The 24,547-nt window shown below is 45.6% G+C and overlaps 1 long non-coding RNA gene across 1 annotated transcript; it reads left to right on the forward strand.

The window, feature by feature from the left end:
- Nucleotides 1-57: 57 nt before the first annotated feature.
- Nucleotides 58-7,360, forward strand: LOC123380672. Its single transcript, XR_006586747.1, has 3 exons — nucleotides 58-1,326; nucleotides 6,041-6,255; nucleotides 6,583-7,360. It is a non-coding gene; the product is annotated as an uncharacterized LOC123380672 (long non-coding RNA).
- Nucleotides 7,361-24,547: the final 17,187 nt, after the last annotated feature.

Here is a 24,547-nt window from a genome sequence, read left to right on the forward strand (position 1 = left end):
AGTGAAAGTCGTTGGAGGACAAGGAACGTTGGGGCGGGGGCGGGGCTCGTTTTCAATGGGCGAAGTCTGCTGCTGTAATAGGTTAGCACACAATTAGTGACTTGAGGAAGCACAGGGTTATTACCTTCCCACCTGGCGGGTCAGAAGAGAAGGCCCGCAGCACAGGGGCAGGATGGGCTAGGAGACCCCAGCGTGTCCATTCCCTCTCCTTTGTAGGCCAGCACCTGGGCCCACATGGGCCCCCCTACTTTCAGTTTCTTCTGTCTCCCACCCATTCTTCGCAGCCCGAAGCCACATTAGTTTTCCTAACACACAGCCTACTCAGAAACCTCTAGGGGCTCCCCGCTGCCTACCGAACAAGGCCTAGACTCTCTGATAATCGACGCCCTCCGCGATGAAGTGGAAAAAGGTCCTTCCAGGCTTCTCTTGCACTCTTGGACTCTGTGTGTGCATGTAGGTGTGCCCTAGACCTCCTGCTTGGAATCTGGCTCCACATCGTGTCTTGCCAAGTCTCGCCAAGCTTGGCTGTCTTCTCCCCAGTTTCTCTCCTGGTTGAAATCCGACCCCCATATGGGAGGTAGCGGAATGCCCCCCCCCCCAAGATGGCCACACCATAATGCCTGGAGCCCGAGAATGTGTCACCCCACATGGTGGAAGGGACAGCGCAGATGTGATTAAAGTTACAGATATTGAGATGAGGAGATTATTTTGTATTATTCAGGTGGGGCCCAGGGTAATTAAAAGGGTCCTAAGAAGTGGAAGAAGGCAGATGGGAAGGATTTGACCTGCAGCTGGCTTTGGAGACAGAGGAAGGGCCACAATCCAAGGAATGCAGTGGCCTCTAGAAGCTTTGCAAAGCCTCTGATTTACAGCCAGCAAGAAAACAGGAACCTCAGTCCCACAACTGGAAAGAACTGAATTCCACTAACAGCCCAAGTGGATGGGAAACAGACTCCCCCACCTAGTCCCCAGGAAAGAACTCAGCCCTGATAATGCCTTGGTGTTTGCCATCGAGATCCGTGCCGGCCTCCAGAACCACACAAGACATTTGTGTTGCTTTAAGCCACTAAGTTTGTGGAATTCGTGGGCAGCAATAGGAAAGTGCCACAGTCTCCTTCGTGGGGTTTCTCCTTCATTAGACACAGTTTCTGATTCAGTGTCTCCGAGAAGCTCTCCTTGACCATTGAAGCAAGAAGTGACCACTTTCCTTTCTTTTCATCTCCCAGCAGCACTGTGTGGGACTTCTCTCTTGGTGAGAAATGGTCTGGCATCCTGGGTATTTGCAGACGGGTCCTAATTCTCCTGTTAGACTTCTAGCTCCTCGAGGTGAGTGGGTTTAGGTGTGTATAAGGAGCTGCCACAGTGTGTAGCCACTTGCCCAGTTCATAGGAGCTGCTCAACCATTGCGTTCGCTTTCTTTTGCTTTGTTTTTACGTAATCACTAAACAAATGGAAACCCTATAAAGGTGGCAGAAGAAAAGTAACCGTAGTAAGTGTACCCTTTCTCTTCTCTTTTCCCTTACGTTAAATATTATTATCCTAACTCGGAAATCGAAGGCCTTTCCTTTACTATCATCAGTGGCCCCAAAACCATTTGGATATTTAGTTCACAGAAAATATTACTCCCATCACATAATTAATTGCGATTAGTTCTATTTCATGCCTTTCCTCAGAAGCAGACCTTGGAACTTTAGGGAGTTAATAATAAATAAGAATGGATAAAGAGACATGTTTACCTGTAAATGGTTGCTGACAGCCAAAGTATTCTGTTTCTTTTTTTTTTTCTTTTCTTTCTTTTTTTTTTTAAGTGGGCTCCACACCCAACTGGGGCTGGAACTCATGACCCTGAGATCAAGAGTCGCGTGCTCTACTGACTAAGCCAGTCAGGCACCCCCCGAGGTATTATGTTTCTTAATATTGCTGATTATAATCAGTTACATTCACACCAAACAGGATTTGGCTTCCTTATGAAGAACTAAGTCTGCATTTTAATGTTTCTTTTCCAGGGTGGAATTATGAGGGAGGAAACAGTACAATGGTGAATATAAATTATATTTAAACTTAGAAAGAGAAAACTGTGTTAAAAAAAAAAGTTCCCCCAGATCAAGTGACATGTTCATATCCACCTATACTGAACAAATGCCACGATGCAACTAGCAAGATGGATAGAACATTTACACACTACTAAAAATCCCAAGATATGAAGCTACAATGTTCAAAGAATCACTGCGAAAGCATAAAGCAAGATTCAGATATTAGAGACGATTGCTCCCTTGACAATGGATACATGAATTTCACAGATCCCAGAACTAGAAACCTAAGAAGTCAAGAGGAAAGGCAAATATTATCTGAACAGCTGAAACCACTAAAAAATCACAACTCAGAGCTGAACTAACAGATTTTTACACTGAGAGGTCAGAATGATAGATTTTGTTTTTACCAGGCTCTTGCTGGATTTTAAGCTTCCACGATACCCTCCCAGTATGCCCTTATTTAGCAGATAGTATACTATATATGAGTTGAAGATCTCTCTAGCGAGCGTGCAACTACGCAAATACTGAACGTAGCTAGCTACAGAAATCTAGAGAAATTGTAGATAAAATCTGGCTGGGAAGGAAAGAAGTGGCAGGAAAACAGAGGGAGAAGCCAGAAGGCCAACTGGACCAGAAACTCAGAGAAAGAGCCCTCCGAAGGCAGAGCAGGTGGGGAGGAAAGGCTGAGCTCCCAGCAGGAAAATAAAGAGCATTGGTGCTCCTGCGACAGACAGGGCTATTGGACTATGGGTCCACCCTGTTACTGTAAAATTGTTCTTGATAGATTTCTCAATTTTCTCCTCCAGACTAAGTTTTAATTACAAAGTGCAATAGAAATACTATAGGATCACATAGGTGCCCGAGCCCAAGTCCTTTTTTTGAGTGGGACCTAAAAGGAAGTCAAAAGAGGGGAGATCCTTTGAGGTCCTCATGGAAAGCAACCAACGCTATGTCACCACGTCCCCAGGACAGTGCTTGTCCCAGGTGTGGTCACCTTAGGAAGCCATGTCTGAGCCCCTTCTCATGCTGCATTTCCTCTGCAACTGATAACCACTGAGTATTTGTCTTTTAAAGGGAACTCAGGGGGTGAAAAGCCTTTAAGATTCAGGGCCGAATCTCTTCAAGTGGAATCTCAGGGATTAGAAATACTTTGTCATTCATTCATTTATCACACATATATTGAATTCCAGGCCCGGCGTTGGGCATGGAGATCATAATGGTGAACAAACTCAGACAGGACCCCATCATCATAGAAGTTACAGCCGAGGAGGAGGAGGGGGGCATAAATCAATCATCATCAAAACAAATGCATGGTCAAAACAGTATTAAGTGTCACATAATCTAATTCCTCTTACCTACTGGGCACGGGTGGCAGTCAGGGCTGCCCTTCCTGAAGGAATGACATCAGAGAGCTAAAGGGTGAGTGGGAGGTAACCAGGCAGAGGGCAGAGGCAGAGGTAGGGGTTGGGGGGGGGTACTGTGCTAACAAATGCCTTGTGAAGATTGTAGCCAGTCTGCTGTTGCTGCAAGGACCCTCATTGTTTTCACCAAACCAACCACCTCTTGGTGATGCTGATAGGAGTGATTTTGGGGCCACCCAAGTTTCTTGGAGGGGCTGAAGGAGATGTGGGTGACCTAAACCCTTCTTCTGTCCCCCTCACCACTAGGCAGAGGGCACTGCCAGGGCAACCTCTTCATCAGGCCCAGAAAAAAGTTTTAATTTTAACTTCTTTTAAAATCGGGGAAAAAACGTGAATGTAATAATAGATCTAGCCTAGATTATATTTGCCTTTATACACAGTCATAAATACCCTTTTAATTGTTATGGAGGAAGAGGCCACACCACAGCCCTGGGACGGGCCTGTGGCAGGAGTATGAGGGGGAAGTTGAAAGGAGAAGTTTGGAGGGCAGGCAGGGCCAGACTCCTGGGAAGTGTAAGGATGTGGGACTGTATCTACCCCAAAGCAATGGGCAGTCACTGAGGAGATCTGAGCTGAGGACTGACATGATTGTAAAATGATCACTCTGGCCACCGCGTGGCAAGCAGCTGGCGGGGCCCGTCGGGAAGGAGCTTAAGCCATCACCGGGCTCGCAGAGGTGAGAGATGATGGTGCTTCCTCAGAGCAGGGCTGCAGGGCTTTGCTGAGGCTGCCTAACAAAGTACCACCTACCACAAACCGGGCGGCTTAATAAACGGCAAGAATGTATTGTCATGGTTGGTCAGGAAGGGTAGAAATCTGAGATCGACAGGTCAATGGAGTCGGTTCCTAGTGAGGGCCGTGAGGGGGGATGTGTTCCAGGCCTCTCCAGGAGCTTCTGGAATCTTCAGGCATTCCTTAGCTTGTCGGTGGTCATTTTCTCCCTGTGTCTTCACACGGTCTTCCTCTGTATGTGACTGTGTTCAAATTCCCCCTTTTTATAAGGACATATAATCATACTGGGTTAAGGTCCAACCTGATCACCTCACTTCAAATCGGGTCATGATCTCACAGTCATGGGATTGAGCCCCATGTTGGGCCCTGCACTGAGTGTGGAGCCTGCTTCGGATTCCCTGTCTCCCTCGCTCTCTGCCCCTCCCCCACTCATTCTCTCTCCCTCTCTCTCTCTCACCCCAAAATAAATAAACTTAAAACACAACTGTAGTTTTGATGTCCACGTTTTAATTCCTGATACTGGTAGCTTTGTGTTCTTTCTTTTCTCTTGATCCGTCTGGCAGAGGTTTATCAATTTTATCGATCTTTTCAAAGAACGAATTAACTTTTCGTTGATTTTCTCTATATCTTAACCACTACAAAGACTCTATCTCTGAATAAGGTCACACAGTGGAGGTACTGGGGGTTAGGACTCCAACGTTTGAAATTTGGAGGGACACAACTCAACCCATAACAAAGCCAGCAAACCGTGGTCCATGGGCCAAATCTAAGGCACTGCCTGTTTGTTTTGGTTTTTTTTTTATGTGTATAATTTATTGTCTAATTGGCTTCCATACAACCCCAGTGCTCATCCCAACAAGTGCCCTCCTCAATGCCTATCACCCACTTTCCCCTCTCCCCCACCCCCCATCCACCCTTAGTTTGTTCTCTGTATTTAAGAGTCTCCTGTGGTTTACCTCCCTCCCTCTCTGTATCTATTTTTTTTCCTCTTCCCTTCCCCCATGGTCTTCTGTTAAGTTTCTCAAGATCCACATATGAATGAAAACATATGATATCTGTCCTCTGACTTATTTCACTTTGCATAATACCCTCCAGTTCCATCCACGTTGCTGCAAATGGCCAGGCTTCATTCTTTTTCATTGCCAAGTAGTATTCCATTGTATATGTAAACCACATCTTCTTTATCCATTCACCAGTTGATGGACATTTAGGCTCTCTCCGTAATTTGGCTATTGTTGAAAGTGCTGCTATAAACATTGGGGAACAAGTGCCCCTATGCATAGCACTCCTGTATCCCCTGGGTCAATTCCTAGCAGTGCTATTGCTGGGTCATAGGGTAGATCTATTTGTAATTTTTTGAGGAACCTCCACACTGTTTTCCAGAGCACCTGCACCAGTTCGCATTCCCACCAACAGTGCGAGAGGGTTCCCGTTTCTCCACCTCCTCGCCAGCATCTGTCGTTTCCTGACTTGTTCATTTTAGCCGCTCTGACCGGTGTGAGGTGCTATCCCAGTGTGGCTTTGATTTGTATTTCCCTGATGAGGAGTGATGGTGAGCATCTTTTCACGTGTCTGTTATGCCACTGCCTGTTTTTATGTGGCCCCTGAGCTAAGTGGTGTTTATATTTTTAAATAGGGGGGAGGCCAGAAAAAGAATAATATTTCATGATTCATGAATATTTCATGAATCCGTATGTCAGTGTCCACGAATAAAGCTTTATTGGGACGCGACCACACTCATGCAATCATGTGCTGCCACCTGTAGCTGCTTTTGCCCTATACGAGACTTGAGGAGTTATGGTGGACACCATATGGCTTGTAAAGCCTACATATTTGCTCTCTGGCTTATTTCAGGAAAAGGTTGCCAACCCTCACCCCGGAGCCGCAGCAGTGGGCATGAAAAATTGGTTGGCTGATGGGGCTGCTGAGGAGGCAAGACTGACACAACTTGGCATTGGGTTACACGGGCGTTGGCAGGGAGGGGGATCAACGACTCCTGCTTTCCTGGTACCTCCCCCAGAGATCGCCACAGAGTCCGGGATACGCAAACGCCTCCGCAAACCAACAAGGTGAGTAAAATGACCCTGTGCTTGGACCCTCATAAGAAAGAACGAACACCGGGGCCTTATGGGGGGGTGGGGGAGGGTGGCGTGCCTCGCCTAAACGTACGCAGTCAATTTTTGTGAAGACGATGCTGGTGAAACAACACACATCTGGAAACCAAATGCAGGCCGATTTACTAGTTCATGGCTCCCACTTACAAGGCTGATGCGCCGAGTCCAGTGGGGCCCGTGGGGAGAAAGGTGGGGCCTCGCATCCATCAAATCCCACAGCCCCCTGTCCACCTCGGGGTCTAAGCCACACCGCGTGTGCCCCACCTTTTGTCTCTCCTGCAGGCCCTGGGCACCCAGCCTCGGAGCTCCTTTGTTCCCTCGGCCTCTCCCCCTCCCTCCCCCCTGCACCCTGGCCCGTGTGGAGCCCTCCTCGCCCGTCAAGAGCTCTCCTCCAGGCTGGTTCTTGCCTGTGTAAGAGGAGCACGGCAGGCAGGTGCAGGTGTGTGAGAAGACTGGAGGTGAAGACCGAGGCCACAAGACCAGGATGTGGTTCGGATGGAAGTGGGTTGTTTCCCAACAGCCCCCCCTGCACCTCTGCCGGCCTGTTAGCACGTCCCCTCCGGCCTGCGATGGGACCCAGGCCGGACCCAGACAGACTCTGGGGAACCGATGCCCGAGCGCAGCTCTGAGATGCTCCACCAGCCAGAACCTGCCCCCAGACTTCTCTCTGAGTCTTGTCCCCTGGATGTGCTTTTGAGATTCCGGGAAGAGAAAGCTATGAATGAATAGAGGCGGGGAGGAAGGAGAGACCTTACCCTGCCACTGTCAACTGAGCCACGACGGGGATTGTGTCAGTCTTCGTTGGTCCTTAGCACCTAGAACACGGCTGGCACAGAAGAGGTGAGGCATGAATATTGTCGAACGATTTCGGGTAATTGTGTCGTGTGTCTATTTTCCAAATGGTTCTGATCCTTAGTGCTTTTCTCTACTCGTTGCTTTGAAAGCTTCCATCACCCTGATTTAAAAGAGCTCCCCATGGGGCGCCTGGGTGGCGCAGTCGGTTGGGCGTCCGACTTCAGCCAGGTCACGATCTCGCGGTCCATGAGTTCGAGCCCCGCGTCAGGCTCTGGGCTGATGGCTCAGAGCCTGGAGCCTGTTTCAGATTCTGTGTCTCCCTCTCTCTCTGCCCTTCCCCCGTTCATGCTCTGTCTCTCTCTGTCCCAAAAATAAATAAACGTTGAAAAAAAAAAATTAAAAAAAAAGACCTCCCCATCCTCCTCCACGGAGTCTTTCCCGAACCTGGATTGCACACATATAACCTCTGCTCTAGGAGGCAGTGGGTGTGTTGTCTGTGGAGCCAACATATCTGGTTATTTGTGAGAGCTTGATCAATTTCTTCAAAACTCTTCAGAGCCTTGGTTTTCTTATTTAGAAAGCAGGGATTCATTTCTGTCTCACGGTATCGGAAGACCAAACGACACAACGTATGCGGAGCCCCCGGCAGATGCAAGGTGGTTGTCGAAGAAGTAAATTTTCGATTCAAGGAAAGTTTTTGAAGAGCGAGAGCTTACCAAATCTCAAAAGAGTGAAAAGAACATCCTAGAAGGGAGGATAAAGTCAATAATCTTTCTGTGAGTCTTCAGCCTAATGAATCAAATTATTAACATCAAATTTAGGGAGGGAAATGCATTTCTACAGAAGGTAATAGCACCATATGCTACCAATTATAGCCCATAGCTGTGCTTTCTTAGGAATCGTGAACAGAACATCTAAAAAAGGCATTTATGATTTTTAAGTAAGGCACAGTTGTGATCAACATCCTGTAGATACTAAATTGTTTTTTTTTATATAAAACTATTTAGCCATATTAAACTCTACATGCTGTGCATGCTGAAAAAAAAAAACTAAAAGAATTTGGGGACTTTGAATGGAATTTCCCTAACCTTAGGAAGGAATGCCACAAGTCGAACATCATAAATGCCAGCTGTGGAATTAACTCTAAGCCATTTTAAGGCCTGACAAGTATTTTATTTGGCAAGAGTAGAGCAATGTGTTATGGTGGATCTCTGAAACTCAGGGTTCTGATGCGTGGATAACCCTAGTTTTCCTTGAGTGCTGCTATTCAGAGAGAAGAAGCATGATTTACAGGTTAGACTGGAAACATAAAGAAGATGACTTTAAACTTGTTGATATCCCAAAGTCTTACGTCCCCATTTCACCTTTTTTGAAGGTTTGTTTTTACGTTCATCACAAAATTCCCTGAATTGATGAAAATCAACCCCGATCCTTTAATAAGCATGCACACACACACACACACACACACACACAGTGGCCCCCATCTCAGCTGGAAACAAGAGGTCAGACAGGCTGCTCCCCACCGCCTGTTCCGTGAGGCAACACCCTGTTGGGTCAGTTCACACGCCCAACAGAATGTGTCACTGAAAAACTCTCTGAATGTCAGGAAATTGAGACTATGGGTACAGAGAGATGGTCAAATGATTTCAATTCCTTCCTTGAGAGAAGCAATTCCTGACACCATGAGGAATGCTCGGAGGAATTTGCTCTCTCACTTGCAGGAAATCGTTCTCCTATCTAGTGGGCATTATCACAAACACCAAATGGGCTGACAGAGGACAAACGTCAGTACACGAGGGGCTCAGCCCTGAAAATTCCCCGGCGGTGCTGGGCGTTAGTTGGTGATGCAGTCATTACACGCAAGTTCCACGAAACAAGCACAGCTGGCAAGACTGGGGTTTCATTTGTGCGAAAAGCAAGTACTCGTCTGCTCAGCTGCAAATGAATTTCATAGTTACGGCTGCCTTCATTGCTCCGCTGCTGAATGCGAGCCACAAATCAGGGCAGTGAACGTTCCAATATTCTTTCAAATGCCCAGGACACCATAATAGTGTAGTGCTGAGTTTCTGGAGGTGTGCTACTCAGTAAGGTTAGATAGGACTGGATGTCAGCCAATAGCATCCATTGAGCACTTTTGTGCCAGGAACCGCGAAGAGAAGGAACAGGAAAGACGGATGGAGGGAGCCCCACAGACAAGAGGAATAATGACTGGCATGTTTTTCATGGAGCAACAGAACAGTAAGAAGTTCAACGTAATATACTAACAAAGCAAGGGCTAGAGTGCTCCCAGGGTGTCAAGCCGAAATCCAGGGCTCGGTTGGAATCCAAAGTTCAGACGAGTGCAGCGATGAAAAACAACAAATGAAGTAGAGAAGGGACAGCTCTGGGGGCGGGGGGCAAACTGTGTGGTCTAAACACAGGTCTGTGGGCCGGGAAACATAATTATTTTTAAGTTTATTTATTTATTTTGAGAGAGAACGAGTGAGGGAAGGGCAGAGAGAAAGAGGGAGAGAGAAAATCTCAAGCAGGCTCCGCACTACCAGCACAGAGCCTGATGTGGGGCTTGAACTCACGATCTGTGAGATCGTGACTGGAGCCGAAATCAGAGTCAGATGCTTAACCGACTGAGCCACCCCGGCGCCCCCGTTTTTAAACGGTGCCCAGGAATTAGGCTCAGAGAGCTATCATTTCACCTTCAAAATCTAGAAGGCAGAATTAAATATATTTTCTTATTTTATTTAAAAAATAAGACTATCTACTTCTACTGAACTGCTAAATTATTCTCATGTAAAAATTGGCTTGTGTGACTGTACACAGTTAACTGACATTTGGTTTGAAGACCGTTTATTCTTAAACTTCTGGCACTTGGTAGTGATAAGACGAAAACGTATAAACAAGTGGAATACTAATGTAAAAACTTGGGTTCGATCATGTATGCTTGGCCTCACAGACCTTCTTTTTGAGGAAGTGGCCTGAGTGGGAAGCAACCAAAATATTCACCAAGTCAACGTATAAACGACCTGCAAAATCACAGGTTTTCGTGAAAGTCAAGGCGCATCCTTCATCATAGCTTCTCGAAAACAGACCTGAGTTTGGCAAAGCACCAAGGTGGCGGAAACCCGGAGGGTTTCTGGGGTCAGGTTCATTTGTAATTCACAGACTGCGCTGGAAACCCTCAACCAATATTGTCTATAGGGATAGCCTGGGGAATTTGTTAAAAAAGTGGACTTCTTACTCGCTTACCCCAGAGATTCTGAGTCCAAAAGTCAGTCCAAAGTGACAACTCTAGGCATGTTCATTTTGGTTTTTATAACCAAAAATTTTTAAGTATTTACAAAAATAAAGGGATTAGTATAATGAGCCCCATGTACCCATCACTCAGCTTCAACACATGGCATATCTTGTTTATCTTCTTGTATCCTCCCCCATATTGTTCTGAAGCAAATCTCAGACATCATTTTTTCTGTAAATTTTTCAATATCTTTAAAAGATAAGGACACTTTTTAGAAAAACCGTAAAAGGCATCTGAATCAGAAAGGAGAAATAAAATTATCTCCATGTACAGGTGACATGATCATGAATAAATATATATATTTATACATATATATATACACCCTAAAAATACATATGAATAAAACTATTAGACCTAATAAATTAGTTCAGCAAAGTAAAAGGGTACAAGAGAAATATAAAAAAAATCAATTTTATTTCTGTACACTAGCAATGAACAATCTGAGAATGAAATTTAAAAAATCTATGATAGAAATCAAAAAGAAAAAAATATTTAGGAATAAATTTAACCAAGAAGCACAAGGCTTTTATACTGAAAACTACAAAATATTGGTGAAAGAAATGAAAGAAGACCTAAATAAATGGAAATATGTCCGTGTTCATGGATTGGACAATTTCATACTGTTAAAACTGACTACAGATTTAATATAATACTGATCAAAACTCCAAATGTCTTTTTCACGGATATGGACAAGCTAACCCTAAATTTCAATGGACCAGAATAGATAAAACAATCTCTTGGGGTGCCTGGGTGGCTCAGTTGGTTAAGTGTCCAACCTCGGTTTAAGTCTTGATCTCAGGGTCATGCATTCAAGCCCTGCATTGGGCTCTGCACTGAGTGTGGGTCCTACCTAAATAAAAAATCTTGGGGGTGCCCGGATGGCTCAGTCGGGTAAGCATCTGACTCTTGATTTTGGCTCAGGTTATGATCTCCCGGTTCATGGGATCATGCCCTGTGTGGGGTTCTGTGCCGACAGCATGAAGCCTCCTTGGGATTTTCTCTCTCTCTGCCCCTCTCCTTCTCTCTCTCTCTCTCAAAAATAAACAAACTTTAAAAAAAAATCTTGAAAAAAAAAAGTTGGAGGACTCAACACTTCCCAATTTCAAAACCTACCACAAAGCTACAGTAATCAAGGAAGTATGATACTGACATAAACATAGCCATGTGAATCAATAGAACTGATTTAAAATTCCAGAAACAGGTGCACCTGAGTGGCTCAGTTGGTTGAACGTGTGACTTCGGCTCAGGTCATGATTTCGCAGTTTGTGAGTTTAAAGCCTGCATCGGGCTCTGTGCTGACAGCTTGGAGCTTGGAGCCTGGAACCTGCTTCGAATTCTGTGTCTCTCTCTCTCTCTCTCTCTCTCTCTCTCTCTTTGTCCCTCCCCCACTCGCACTCCATCTCTCTCTCTCTCTTTCTCAAAAATAAACATTAAAAAATAATAATAATAATAATAAAAATAATTTAAAAAATCATTACTAGTCCCTTAATAAAATAAAATAAAATAAAATAGGGGCACCTGGGTGGTTAAGCGTCTGACCTCGGCTCAGGTCATGATCTCACAGTTCGTGAGTTCAAGCCCCACCTCTGGCTCTGTGCTGATGGCTCAGAGCCTGGCCTACTCTGGATTCTGTGTCTCCCTCTCTCTCTGCCCCTCCCCCGCTCACACTCCATGTCTCTCTCTCTCTCTCTCAAAAGCAAACATTAAAAAAATTTAAAAAATCTTACTTCTTCCTTACATAAACTGTAAATAACTAGGATCATTTCCACAACAGAGAAAGGAAATACACATGAATTATATATCACACACACACACACAAAATAAAATAAAATAAATAAAATAAAATAAAATTCCAGAAACAAACCCATACTTTTATGGTCAATTGATTTTTGTTAAGGGAGTTCAGATAATTCAATAGACAAAAATAGTCTTTTCAACTGTGCTGGGACAACTGGATAGCCACAGGCAAATCCCTACCTCACACATTCACAAAAATTAACTCAAAATGGATCAAAGACCTAAATGTAAAAGTTAAAATGATAAAACTCTGAGAAGAAAACATAGGGGTAAAGCTTCATCACCTTGGATTTGGTAACCTTTCCTAGATACGACACCAAAAGCACAACCAGCAAAAGGAGAGAATAGATAAATTGGACTTTATCAAAATTAAAAGCTTTTGTATATCAAAGAATAGTACCAAGAAAGTGAAAAGACAACTCACAGAATGAAAGAAAATATTCATAAATCATATACCTACTAAAAGGATTGGGGCACCTGGGTGGCTCAGTCAGTTGAGCATCCAACTTCAGCTCGAGTCATGATCTCACAGTTCGTGGGTTTGAGCCCCACATTGGGCTCTCTGCTCTCAGCATGGAACCTTCTTCAGATTCTGTCTCCTTCTCTTTCTGTCCCTCCCCTACTAGTGTGTTGTCTCTCAAAAATAAATAAACATAAAAAAAAGAAGTTTCTCTTAATAAAAAAATCTACTGAAAGAATTATATATCCAATAATATATCTAGAATATATAAAAAACTCTTATAACTCAACAATAAAGAGACAAATAAAACACAAGAAAGGGACCCAAAGAGACATGTCTCCCCAAAATATATACAAATAGCCAGGAAGCGCATGAAAAGATGCTCGACATCCTTAGTCATTAGGGAAACGTAAATCAAAATCATAATGAGATATTAATTCCCAGTTACTAGAAGGACCATAATAAGAAAAGACATATAAGCGTTCGTTAGGATATGGAGAAATTGGAGTCCTCGTCCACTGTTGGTGAAAACGAAGAAGGTACAGTCACTGTGGAAAGCAGTTTGACAGTTCTATGAAGTGTGAAACCTTGAGTCACCATGGCCCAGCAACCCCCCCCCCCCCGATATCTACCTAGAGGAGTGGAAGCAATGTTGATACAAAAACTTGTACACAAATGTTCATAGCAGCAGTATTCGTAATAGCCAAAAAGTGGAAACAAGCCAAATGTCCATCAACTTAGGAATGGATAAACCATATGTGATCATCCAGTCAATGGAATGTTACTTGACCATAAAAAGGAATGAATGAAGTTGATACATGTTACTATGTAGATAAGCCTCCAAAGCCTACGAGTGGAATAAGCCAGTCTCCAAAGTCTGTATATGTGATTGTATACGTGAACATTATGAAATGTCCATAAGAGGCAAACCATTTGTCAGGACACAAGAGGAAGAAGGGAAGGGGGAGTGACAGCCTAATGAGTTTGGGTTTCTTTCTGGGTTGACGAAAGCACTCTGGAATTCGATAGTGGTGATGTTTGCACGACCTTGTGAAATGCTAAGGCCCTGAATTATTATACCCTATAAAATGATGAATTTTGTTATGTGTGAATTATACCTCAATTAAAAGAAAACACAACCATGATATGATTTTCCCACCTAAGAAGTTAAAACCTCCGATTTTGTTTTTCTTTTTCAAGGTTGCTTTGCAATCCGGGGTCTTTTGTGGTTCCATACAAATTTTAGTATTATTTGTTCTAGTTCTGTGTGAAATGCTGTTGGTACTTTGACAGAGATTGTGCTAAATCTATACATTGCTTTGGGTGGTGTGAACATATACAGACCCATACTTGATCTCCTGATCCGTGAGCATGGGATATCTTTCCATTTGTTCATGTCATCTTGAATTTCTTTCACCTGCATTTTATAGTTTTGAGAGTACAGGTCTTTCACCTCCTTGGTTAGGTTTATTCTTAGGTACGTTAGTATTTTTGGTGCAGTTGTAAATGGGATTGTTTTCTTAATTTCTCTTTCTGCTGCTTCATTGCTAGTATATGGAAGGAGGTCATTGCATTTTAAAACTGAAGTTTCTTGGCTCAAATAGCTCTTCTGCTGATGGGAAGTGTGGGCAGGTATTTTGAGGCCCAGGAGCCCTGCTTCCATTTCCCGAGCCTGCATTACAAGAAGAGGAGTCAGAGCCTCGGTTTTCCTGAACGATGACAACTTCCCCCCACGTCGGACCACTCCTGAGCAGAGGTGTCCCTACGGTTCGTAAAGCTCCTTCAGGATCCGTGATCATCGCTGATTTCTACCTGCCCTATGTAATAAAGTACATTGATTATAAAAAGCATCTTAGCCAATCAATCTTCGCTAAAACAGCTAAACAGCAAAATGATTCAAGTCAACAGTCCCTTTCACCATGTACGTCCATGGACACTGCACTGATGTTGCTGAATTAAGCTTGCTTCCCACTCAAACGAAATATGAAGGTCAGGAAAGCAAGGTGCAGTGGGTGAAATCAATGAGGCCGGGAAGAAACCTTCCACCTCTACAAAAATCGTTCCAAGAAATCGTGAACATGGACTAAAAGTTATACAGGACACCCTTTCCTAAAATCCACTGTAGGCTCAGGACATATGGGCAATGGCAGCCAGCTGGCAGAAAGAGCTCAGACGGCTTAAGGAATCAGGGAGTACAACAGGATTGCTTTTAAGATGGAAACTGCGATTTCTTCTTTGATCACCTGTGTTTTCTGACTTTTCTCTCGGGAGCAGATGTTGCTTCTGTGATCAGAGAACAACAGCAATAAACTCCTGTTTGGAAAAACCGAAAAGGGTGTGCCAAAGGAGCCGAGGGTTCGGGCTGGGCAGGGGGTGGGCGGGCGGGGGCAGCCACGTCCAGGTCCCAGAGCCTGGCGACCTCTTCATCCTCTGCCCTCTTACTGTGTTCGGGGAGTTGAGGTGGCCGAAGAAGGTTGGGAAGCTGGAAAGCCACTCGAGTGGGACCTTCCGTGTTCAATGGTCAGCATCATGGCTGTGAGTTTTAGAGACACTGCTGCCGGGCCTTGCCCCCAGGGGCCCTGCTTCAGTGGGTCTGGGGTGTAGCCTGGACATTATTTGGAAACTCCTGAGGTGAGCATTATTGTTTCACGGGGGCAGAGTCTCTGTTCGGGCAGGTGAAAAAGTTCCTGCGATGGGCAGTGATTGTGGTACATTGTCAATGTTCTCAATGCTACTGAACTGCGCCTCTAAAAGTCGTGAGCTGGTAAAGGTTAGGTCATCTGTATTTTACCACAATAGACACCCCTCCCCCACCTCCCGTGATCACTCCCTGCAGCCGCGTGGGGCCCAGGGTTGAGAATTGGCGCTCACCATGTCGAGCTCCAGGTAAATTCCTCCCGGTACGTTTCTCGTCGGATCCTCAGAGTAACTCTACTGGCAGCTACTCTGACCAACTCCATTCCGCAGGGAGGAGAAGGAGGCTCGGAGGCTTTAACTGGTCCAAAGTCTCACAGTAAGTGGCTAAACCGGGTTTCCCATCCATATCTAAATTCATTTTCAGAATTTACTAAGTGGACAATTTCATCGCCATTAACACTAACCAGAGGGTGTCAATCAGCAGGCACCTTTTATTCCAAGTGACTTTAATGAAGCGAACAGGGACCTTTCTCTCCTCCTCTCCCCCTCCCCCTCCCCCTCCTCCTCTTTTTTTATTAAAAACACTGTGTTCATCCTGAGCTTGGAACAGCTTCTACTTGAGTTTTACAGCCGGCAGAGCAGAAGCCGTTCATCATAAGTTTCTGTACAGTGGGCCAAGGTTGAGCTTCACTGAAAACTATGCAATACATTTGCAATAAATCCACTTTTGTTTTGGTGCCACTGAAAATACCGAAGCTCACATCAAAAGCGAGGAATTCGAAGATTATTATTTTTACTAGCAAAGGCTGTCACCGTAACAACGGATCACTAGCAAATCACCAGGCCCAGATGGGAGGACCATGGAAGGAAGGAACAGAAAAGAACTGAGGCGGGTGCCTCCTCTGCTGGTCTGGTTTCTTAGGCAAGTGTTGTTTTCCATCAGCCTGCACTTTGCTATCTTCCTCCTTCCAGCTCCCTGGGATTCTGAGTAATTGTTGAATCTGGCTGGCAGGGCCCGGGGTTGGGGGACGTTCCAATGCTTGCATGTTTCAGAAATAAGTCTCAGTGGAACAGCTATCTCTCAGTCTGGCTAAACAGGGTGTTTGAATCTCTCTCTTTTTTGGCGGGGGGGGGGATGAACCTCTTTAACCATCTGGGGAAGCCTGAGGACCCCTTCTCAGAAATTTTCTAATGTGTGAAATAAACTACACATAATGACAAAGGAAACCAATTTTGTTGAAATACAAGTATCAAATAGTTTAAAAAGTCTGATGACTTAGTCATATATGTGTTTCTTCACTCATGCGTTAAGATCAGATCTAACAACTTCCATCGTTCAAAAGTAGTAATGACCATAAGTGGTATTTCAAGAATAACTACACTTGCCATGTGATAGGAAGATTCTAGTATTTCTACTGGAGACAAAGTCACAGGTTCTGTTCATACTACTGAGAATGTTGTCTACATTCATAAAGGAAGGAAATGCTAAATTTCAGTTAGAAGAGAAAATAAAGATGTAATTTGTCCTTATCTGGGTTCACAAACCCCTTAGCTCTATCCACAGACTTTTTGGGACCTCTGTACCTCAGGTTAAGAACGCTGGATTAGTCTCGCCTACAGAAAGCATCCCCCATATGAAGCCTTCAAAGGCTTAACACAGCATTCAATGTTAGCCGTGATCGCAATATGCATCCCAATATACATCACATTTCCTGTTAATGAACCTAACCAGGAACCCTAGAAGGTGTACTTTTCTGCAATGAATACTTAAAAAGGAAATTTTAAAGTACTGATGGTAAACAGCTAAACCTCAGGTAAGGCGACTACGTGAATGTTCCTGAACCACGTGGATACCAAATAATCTGTCCCCTAGGTGTTATAACTGACCGGAGTTCATTTGATCCCACGCAACTTCTCGGTTCATTTTCATGGGTGATGATAGCTGACAGAAAGTTTTGAAGTGGTCAGGGTTAGGTACCCTCCCACATCTCACCATTGGGTTATAATGAAAGCAAATCTCCGACCAAAATCAGATACAAACAGGTATTTATTAGACAGACGTTTATTAGCAAAGCAAGCACAAGACAGTTCACACAACCGGTTCTGGAAGATCCAAGAAGTTCCAACTCTCGGTCCTTCAGTTGCTCTGCCCAAACCTTCAACATGGCAGACGCAGCGTTCCCGAGGTGCAAAAGCTGGACCCCCAACTAAAAGGCCATCAGACCCCAGGCCCGACCTTAAGGGTGCAGGCTGCAGGCCTCCAAATTCTTATAACTTGCTCTTACGAGGGTAGAGTCCAAACTGTTTTAACCAACGCCTACTTGATTAGCCTTAAGGTCACCCATGGGAGCCCATTATTGGCATTTATCATTCTAAAAAACAAGATACTGTCTTACCAATAAAAACCCATTTTTGATAGCCAGTATGCTTCTCAGAAAGGCCTGGGCTGCTGATGGAGACATAGGTGCGGGGGGACTGGCAGTAGCCGCCTGTGAAAGCCACCCGTGTAATGCTACTGACCACTCCTGGATTTCCATTCCTCTCTCTGTCTCAACCTTCTATTACGAAAGACTTTAAACTTACAGAAAAACTGAAGGAATTGTACAGTGATCCCTATCTATGTCAATAATTCTCACATTTGAGCATACAGCAGAATCACCTCGAAGACTTGTTCAAACACACATGGCTGGGCCTCACTCCCATAGTTTCTGATTCGGTGGGTCTGGCCTAAAAACGTGCACCTTCTAACAAGTTTCTAGGTGATGCTGATAATGCCAGTTCCTGCACGTCACTTTGAGAACTACAGACCCTGGTGCTACCGTGAACACGCCGAGATATTTGTGGCCACACGTCTATCCACTTACCTGTCTATCCATCCATCCAATTTTCTGATCCATTTCCAAGTAAGTTGCAGGCATCAGTACATTATCCCTAAATTCTTGAACATGCACATCAACTACCTCCAGTACTTGCACATGGAGTTTTTCCAAAGGAATCTCCAGGGGCGCCTGGGTGGCTCAGTCGGCTGAGCGGCCGACTTGGGCTCAGGTCATGATCTCGCGGTCCGTGAGTTCGAGCCCCGCGTCGGGCTCTGTGCTGACAGCTCAGAGCCTGGAGCCTGTTTCAGATTCTGTGTCTCCCTCTCTCTGACCCTCCCCCGTTCATGCTCTGCGTCCCTCTCTGTCTCAAAAATAAATAAACGTCAAAGGAATCTCCAATGTGGGGCTTGAACTCACAACCTTGAGATCAAGAGTCGCATGCTCCACCAGGTGAGGCAGCCGGGCTCCCCGTCATGGATTTCTTTTTTTCAAGTAACATTTACATATGGTGAAATTTGGACCGCGCGGTCTCCTTTTTCCTCAAGTTTATTGAAATATAATTTACATATGGTAAAATTCATTCTTTATAGTATATAGTTCTATGAGTTTGGCAGATATCTATAGTTAGGCACCACGATCAAGATACAGAACATTTTCTCTGATATAAAATGTTTCTTCAAGCTCCTATACAAAATGTTTTCCTGTATAAAACGTTCAAGCCCCTTGTAGGAAACACCTCCAACCCTTGGCCAGCGCTGATCGGTTTTCTACTCTGATAGTTTCGCCTTTTCCGGAATGTCATGGCAACAGAATCACAAAGCATGAGACCTTTTCTGTCTGGCTTTCACTTAGCATACTACATTGGAGATTCAACCACGTTATTAGTAATTCCTTTTATTGCCGAGCAGTGTTTTACTGCTGACAGTAAAGCTGTTGGCCGGACAGTCTTAAAATTCAATTGGAGGCTGATCAGCACATATGATTGCACTGAAGTATTTTTTTTTTTATTAAAAAAATTTTTTTTAACGTTAATTTATTTTTGAGACAGAGAGAGACAGAGCATGAACGGGGGAGGGTCAGAGAGGGAGACACAGGATCTGAAACAGGCTCCAGGCTCTGAGCTGTCAGCACAGAGCCCGACGCGGGGCTTGAACTCATGTGCTGTGAGATCATGACCTGAGCCAAAGTCAGACGCTTAACCGACTGAGCCATCCAGATGCCCCTATACTAAAATTCTGACTAGCTACATTTTAAATGTTCAAAAGCCACATGTGGCTAGTGGCTACCATATCAGACATTATAGGTGCAGAAGTAACCAGTAGCCAGGACCCCCGTGGCTAAGAGGAAAAGTTGAGTTGTGGATAATAATAATAGTAATAATCACAATAATAACATTTTAGAGCAGGTTTTGGTTTGCAGAGGCTTCCCAGACATTATCTCATACGGTCCTGGTAGCAACCCTGTGAGATAATTATTTTCAGCAGCATCATTTTGCAATGAGAAAATTAAGGCTCTGAGAGGCGAAAGTGGCTTGCCCAACAGTGCTCAGTGGGTAGGTGACACAGCTTGGCTTCTCTCCCCAAGGCGTCTTATCCTCACACAACCTCCCCTAAGCAGACCCTACAATCTAGGTGTCACTAAAGAACATGAAAGCAAGTGAAGTTACTTCCCCAATCATTCTAGGGAATGATTCCCCAAGAAGAGATGTTCACCTTAAAATGAGGAAAGGCCAGGAGCTCTCAAAGTTCAATGCTCATAAGAATTTCCTAGATGAGCTTACTTTATTATTATTATTTTTTAATGTTTAATTATTTTTGAGAGGGACAGAGAGAGAGCAGGGGAGGGACAGAGAGAGAGGGAGACACAGAATCCAAAGCAGGGTCCGGGCTCTGAGCTGTCAGCACAGAGCCCGACGCGGGGCTCGAACCCACAGACCGCGAGATCATGACCTGAGCCGAAGTCGGAGGCTTAACCAACTGAGCCACCCAGGTGTCCCACAGATGAGCTTACTTTAAGTGAAGATTCCTGGTCCCCAAACGTTGACATTCTTATTCAGTAAGGCAAGAATCTGCATTTTTATCAATAGCCCCAGGATCCTGATAGAGGTGGTTCATGGCCCACGAGTTTCCATACGTGGCCTGCAAGAATGTGCAGGACCTTGAAATGAGAGTCCTGCTTAAGGATTGAAATTCGTTTCAGAAAGTTGCTTGACTTCAGGCAACTCAAGAGTCCCAGGACGGGGGGACCACCGGGGTTCACAAAGTGGAATACTGAGGTTGTGAAGCATGCTCTACAAGATTTAACGACATGTTAAGATATTCGTTATATGTTGTATAAAAAAGGTTACTGGATTTGTGCACTTTTCTGTAGGATGTTATACATTGATGAAGGTTTTATAAAAAGGAGATTATTAAATAAATGTTACAGTGTCAATGCCTTATCTGCATATAGTTATTTCTTTACATTTATACTTATATTTGTATGTGTGTTCACATAAAATGAATGAATAACACCAAAATATTCACACTTATCACTGCCTGACATGTTTATGAATAATTCTTAAATTTTCTTCTTTCATCTTGATTTTTTTCCTGAACTGTGTGCAATAAACATGTGCTGTGTTGATAAAAAATAATGAAAAATTTAAGGCAATAAATCATAAAAGAGAGGTCTTGAAAGATAAGACCAGTTAGTAGTCACTTTATTCTTTCTTTCTGAATGTTTATTTTTGAGAGAGAGAGAGAGAGAGAGAGAGAGAGAGAGAGAGAGAGAAGGCCTGCACCAGTGGGGTTGGGGCAGAGAGAGGGGGACATAAGATCCAAAGCGGGCTCCGCACTGACAGCAGAGGGCCCGACGCGGGGCTCAAACTCAGGAACCACGAGATCGTGACCTGAGCCAAAGTCGAACGCTCCACCGACCGAGCCACCCAGGCGCCCCAGTAGTTACTTCATTATATAAATGAGGTCTTAGGAAAAGATTACATTTGGCAGCTTTTAAAAAATTTCCATGTTTTCTCATTTGGGGTATAAATGGATACCGTTCATGCTCCATAGACTTGCATAATCGCCACAAAATTGAAAGCCTTAGCTGTCAGGTCCTTTTCTAGGCTGAGAGCTCCTTAAAGGAGTTGCTGAACATTGTCAGTGACGGGATGCACTTTGTTTGCATCTCGAGGCCACTTTACCCGTGATGAAGGCCGTGTATGGCGGGCCACAGGGACCCGAGCAGGGGTGGGGAACCCCTCCGGTTTATCCGACATCAAAGCCCGGGGGTGCACCGCAGGGCTCCAGGCAGATCTGGCATAAAGAGGTGGTATAAAAGAACGGTTGGGGCATCTGGGTGGCTCAGTCGGTTAAGCAACTGACTTCAGCTCAGGTCATGATCTCACGGTTTGTGGGTTCGAGCCCCGCATGCGGCTCTGTGCTGACAGCTCAGAGCCTGGAGCCTGCTTCAGATTCTGTGTCTCCCTCTCTCTCTCCCCGTGCCCTGCTCATTCTCTGTCTCTCTCTGTCTCTCAAAAATAAATAAATATTAAAAAAAAATTAAAAAAAACAACGGTTGTTGGTTCAGGATAACATTAACGTGCATGTACTGAGTATGTGTGTGTTACACATTTCTATTTTTATATTTAAAATACGTGTAAGTATATTTTCTAGAAAGTGAAAGCATCTCTTAAAGACCCCCCAGAAAACTGTTTTAGGGCAGCATGTCTGGCTTCTGGCCGGCCTTCAGGCTAATACAGCCTTCAGGTGGTGAGGGTCCCCTCCGGCTGCCTCACTGGGTAAGTTCCTGGTACCCCGGGAACACCGCGTGAGGGCTGGATTTGAACCTGGCTTGTGTGGTCTCGGGCCACTTTGTGCCCTCTTGAGACCCTCGGTGAAGCGCTCGCTAGTCAAGCTGCGGGGCGATGCTGCCAGGACCCTGACCTCTGTCTGCATCCCTGACACGCCCCGAGTCTCCCCATCTGAAAAAGAAAAAAAGTGGGAAGAACGGTGATATTCATCTCACAAGGTTTTTGTAAGCCTGACACGAGTTAATTCACGTGAACGGCTGAACCACCTAACGTGGCTCATGCTGCTGCCGCCGCCAGAAACATCAGTGAATGAATGAATAAAACGGGGGGAACGTCTGCACAAAGGCCTTTGCCAGAAGATCCCCCGTGGTTACCTCGCCACTAGCTCCGGGCAGAGTCGGGAGGGGACAGCCTGCGGGCAGCGGGAGCCCACAGCTTCTGGTCTCGGGCCCACGTCTCCTGCCCGTGGGCTCCCCGCAAACCCGGTGGGCCGATTCTGGAAAGCCTGCCAGACTCCCATTTTCGCTTTTCTCCTCTTTCTATTTTGTGTCACCCCCTGCCCCCCACCCCCCGGCGGGCCTTGCCTGTGGGCCAGGATCCGAGGCGGTGGGCGAGGGGCTTTGATGTTCAGAGGCCGCGTGGGAAAGTGGGTGGCGTGTGGATGGCAAGCTCAGCTGGGGAGAAGGGGAGAAGGCACCCCCACTCTTCTCCCACTGCGAGGGGAGTGAGGGGAGCGGGCAAGGCCCCTGTGAGCCTCTCGGGGCCCCAGAAAACCGAGTACAGGAGTTACTTCAGGACAAAACAAACACGAAGAGAACAGGAGAGAATTGTGTGAAAGTGGCTAAGCTGTGTCAGTCACTGCGTGTTGGCCAGAAAAATTCTAGGGTTTCTGATTAGAAGAAGAAGAAAAAAAAGTAACCGTTCCTCGCATTCTGCACGGAGGGAGGCTGCGTTTCATTTACCAACAGGTTACAAAAATGAACTTTCAGGAAGGAAAAAAGACCCTCCAAAAGCATGAATGAGGTCAAGGCCCACTTCCAAAGGAAGCGCCTCCTCAGGGCAGTGTGGGGAGACGGTGGCGGCCAAGATGGGTTCCCAGCCTGGGGGACATCTAGACCCCACCGTGGGAGAGGAGGGTCCCTCTGGGAGGCGACTGGCTCCTCTTGGCTGTCGGAGGCCTTTGCCGCAAGAAGGCAGGGCCAGTCCCTTAATGCGGAAACGTTTCAGTGGTGGAGGATGAAAGCAAATGAAACAGCATCTTCTAGAAAGACCTGCTCTATTGACATGATCCAGAATACTGCGACTGAAATATTCTTAGGCAGCTTTAGACACACTAATATCTAAAATCATTAACCCGAGAGAAAACGTATCCAAGAGGTCGTGTTTCCAGGGAAGTATCCTCCCCTCGCACACAGGTTTCCACACATTTCTGACCTTTAAATTTCAGGAACTTGTTTTTTCTTGTTTTAAGGAAACACTTCTGCTGTGCGTCCCTACCCCCCCCAGCCCCAAAAGATATGATGAAACGCTAACCCCCAGCACCTCAGAATGTGACCTTATCTGGAACCAGGGCTGCACCGAGGTCATTGGGGAGGGGCTCGTCCCATATGGCCGCTGTTCCCACAAAAAGGAGAGGTGTACCTTCCTTCCTTCCTTCCTTCCTCCCTTCTTCTTTCCTTCCTTCCTTCCTTCCTTCCTTCCTTCCTTCCTTCCTTCCTTCCTTTCCTTCCTCCTTCCTTCCTTCCTTCCTTCCTCCCTCCCTCCCTTCCTTCCTTCCTTCCTTCCTTTCCTTCCTTCCTTCCTTCCTTCCTCCCTCCTTTCCTTCCTCCTTCCTTCCTTCCTTCCTTCCTTCCTTCCTTCCTTCCTCCCTTCTTCCTTCCTTCCTCCCTTCTTCCTTCCTTCCTCCCTCCTTCCTTCCTCCCTCCTTCCTTCCTCCCTCCTTCCTTCCTTCCTCCCTCCTTCTTCCTTCCTTCCTTCCTTCCTTCCTTCCTTCCTTCCTTCCTCCCTCCTTCCTCCTTCCTTCCTTCCTTCCTTCCTTCCTCCTTCCTTCCTCCTTCCTTCCTTCCTTCCTCCCTTCCTTCCTCCCTCCCTCCTTCCTCCTTCCTTCCTTTCCTTCTTTCCTTCCTTCCTTCTTCCTTCCTTCCTCCCTTCTTCCTTCCTTCCTTCCTTCCTTCCTTCCTTCCTTCCTTCCTTTCCTTGTTCCTTCCTTCCTTCCTCCCTTCTTCCTTCCTTCCTCCCTCCTTCCTTCCTCCTTCCTTCCTCCCTCCTTCCTTCTTCCCTCCTTCCTTCCTCCTTCCTTCCTTCCTTCCTCCCTCCTTCTTCCTTCCTTCCTTCCTTCCTCCCTCCCTCCTTCCTCCTTCCTTCCTTTCCTTCTTTCCTTCCTTCCTTCCTTCCTTCCTTCCTTCCTTCCTTCCTTCCTCTTTCCTTCCTCCCTCCTTCCTTCCTCCTTCCTTCCTTCCTCCTTCCTTCCTTCCTCCTTCCTTCCTTCCTTCCTTCCTCCCTTCTTCCTTCCTTCCTCCCTCCTTCCTTCCTTCCTTCCTTCCTTCCTTCCTTTCCTTCTTTCCTTCCTTCCTTCTTCTGTCCTTCCTTCCTTCCTTTCCTCCTCCTCCTCCTCCTCCTTTGACTTTCTCTTGCTTATTAGAGTAAAATGTACA

The sequence above is a fragment of the Felis catus genome, chromosome A1, assembly GCF_018350175.1.
Source record: "Felis catus isolate Fca126 chromosome A1, F.catus_Fca126_mat1.0, whole genome shotgun sequence".
NCBI lineage: Eukaryota > Metazoa > Chordata > Mammalia > Carnivora > Felidae > Felis > Felis catus.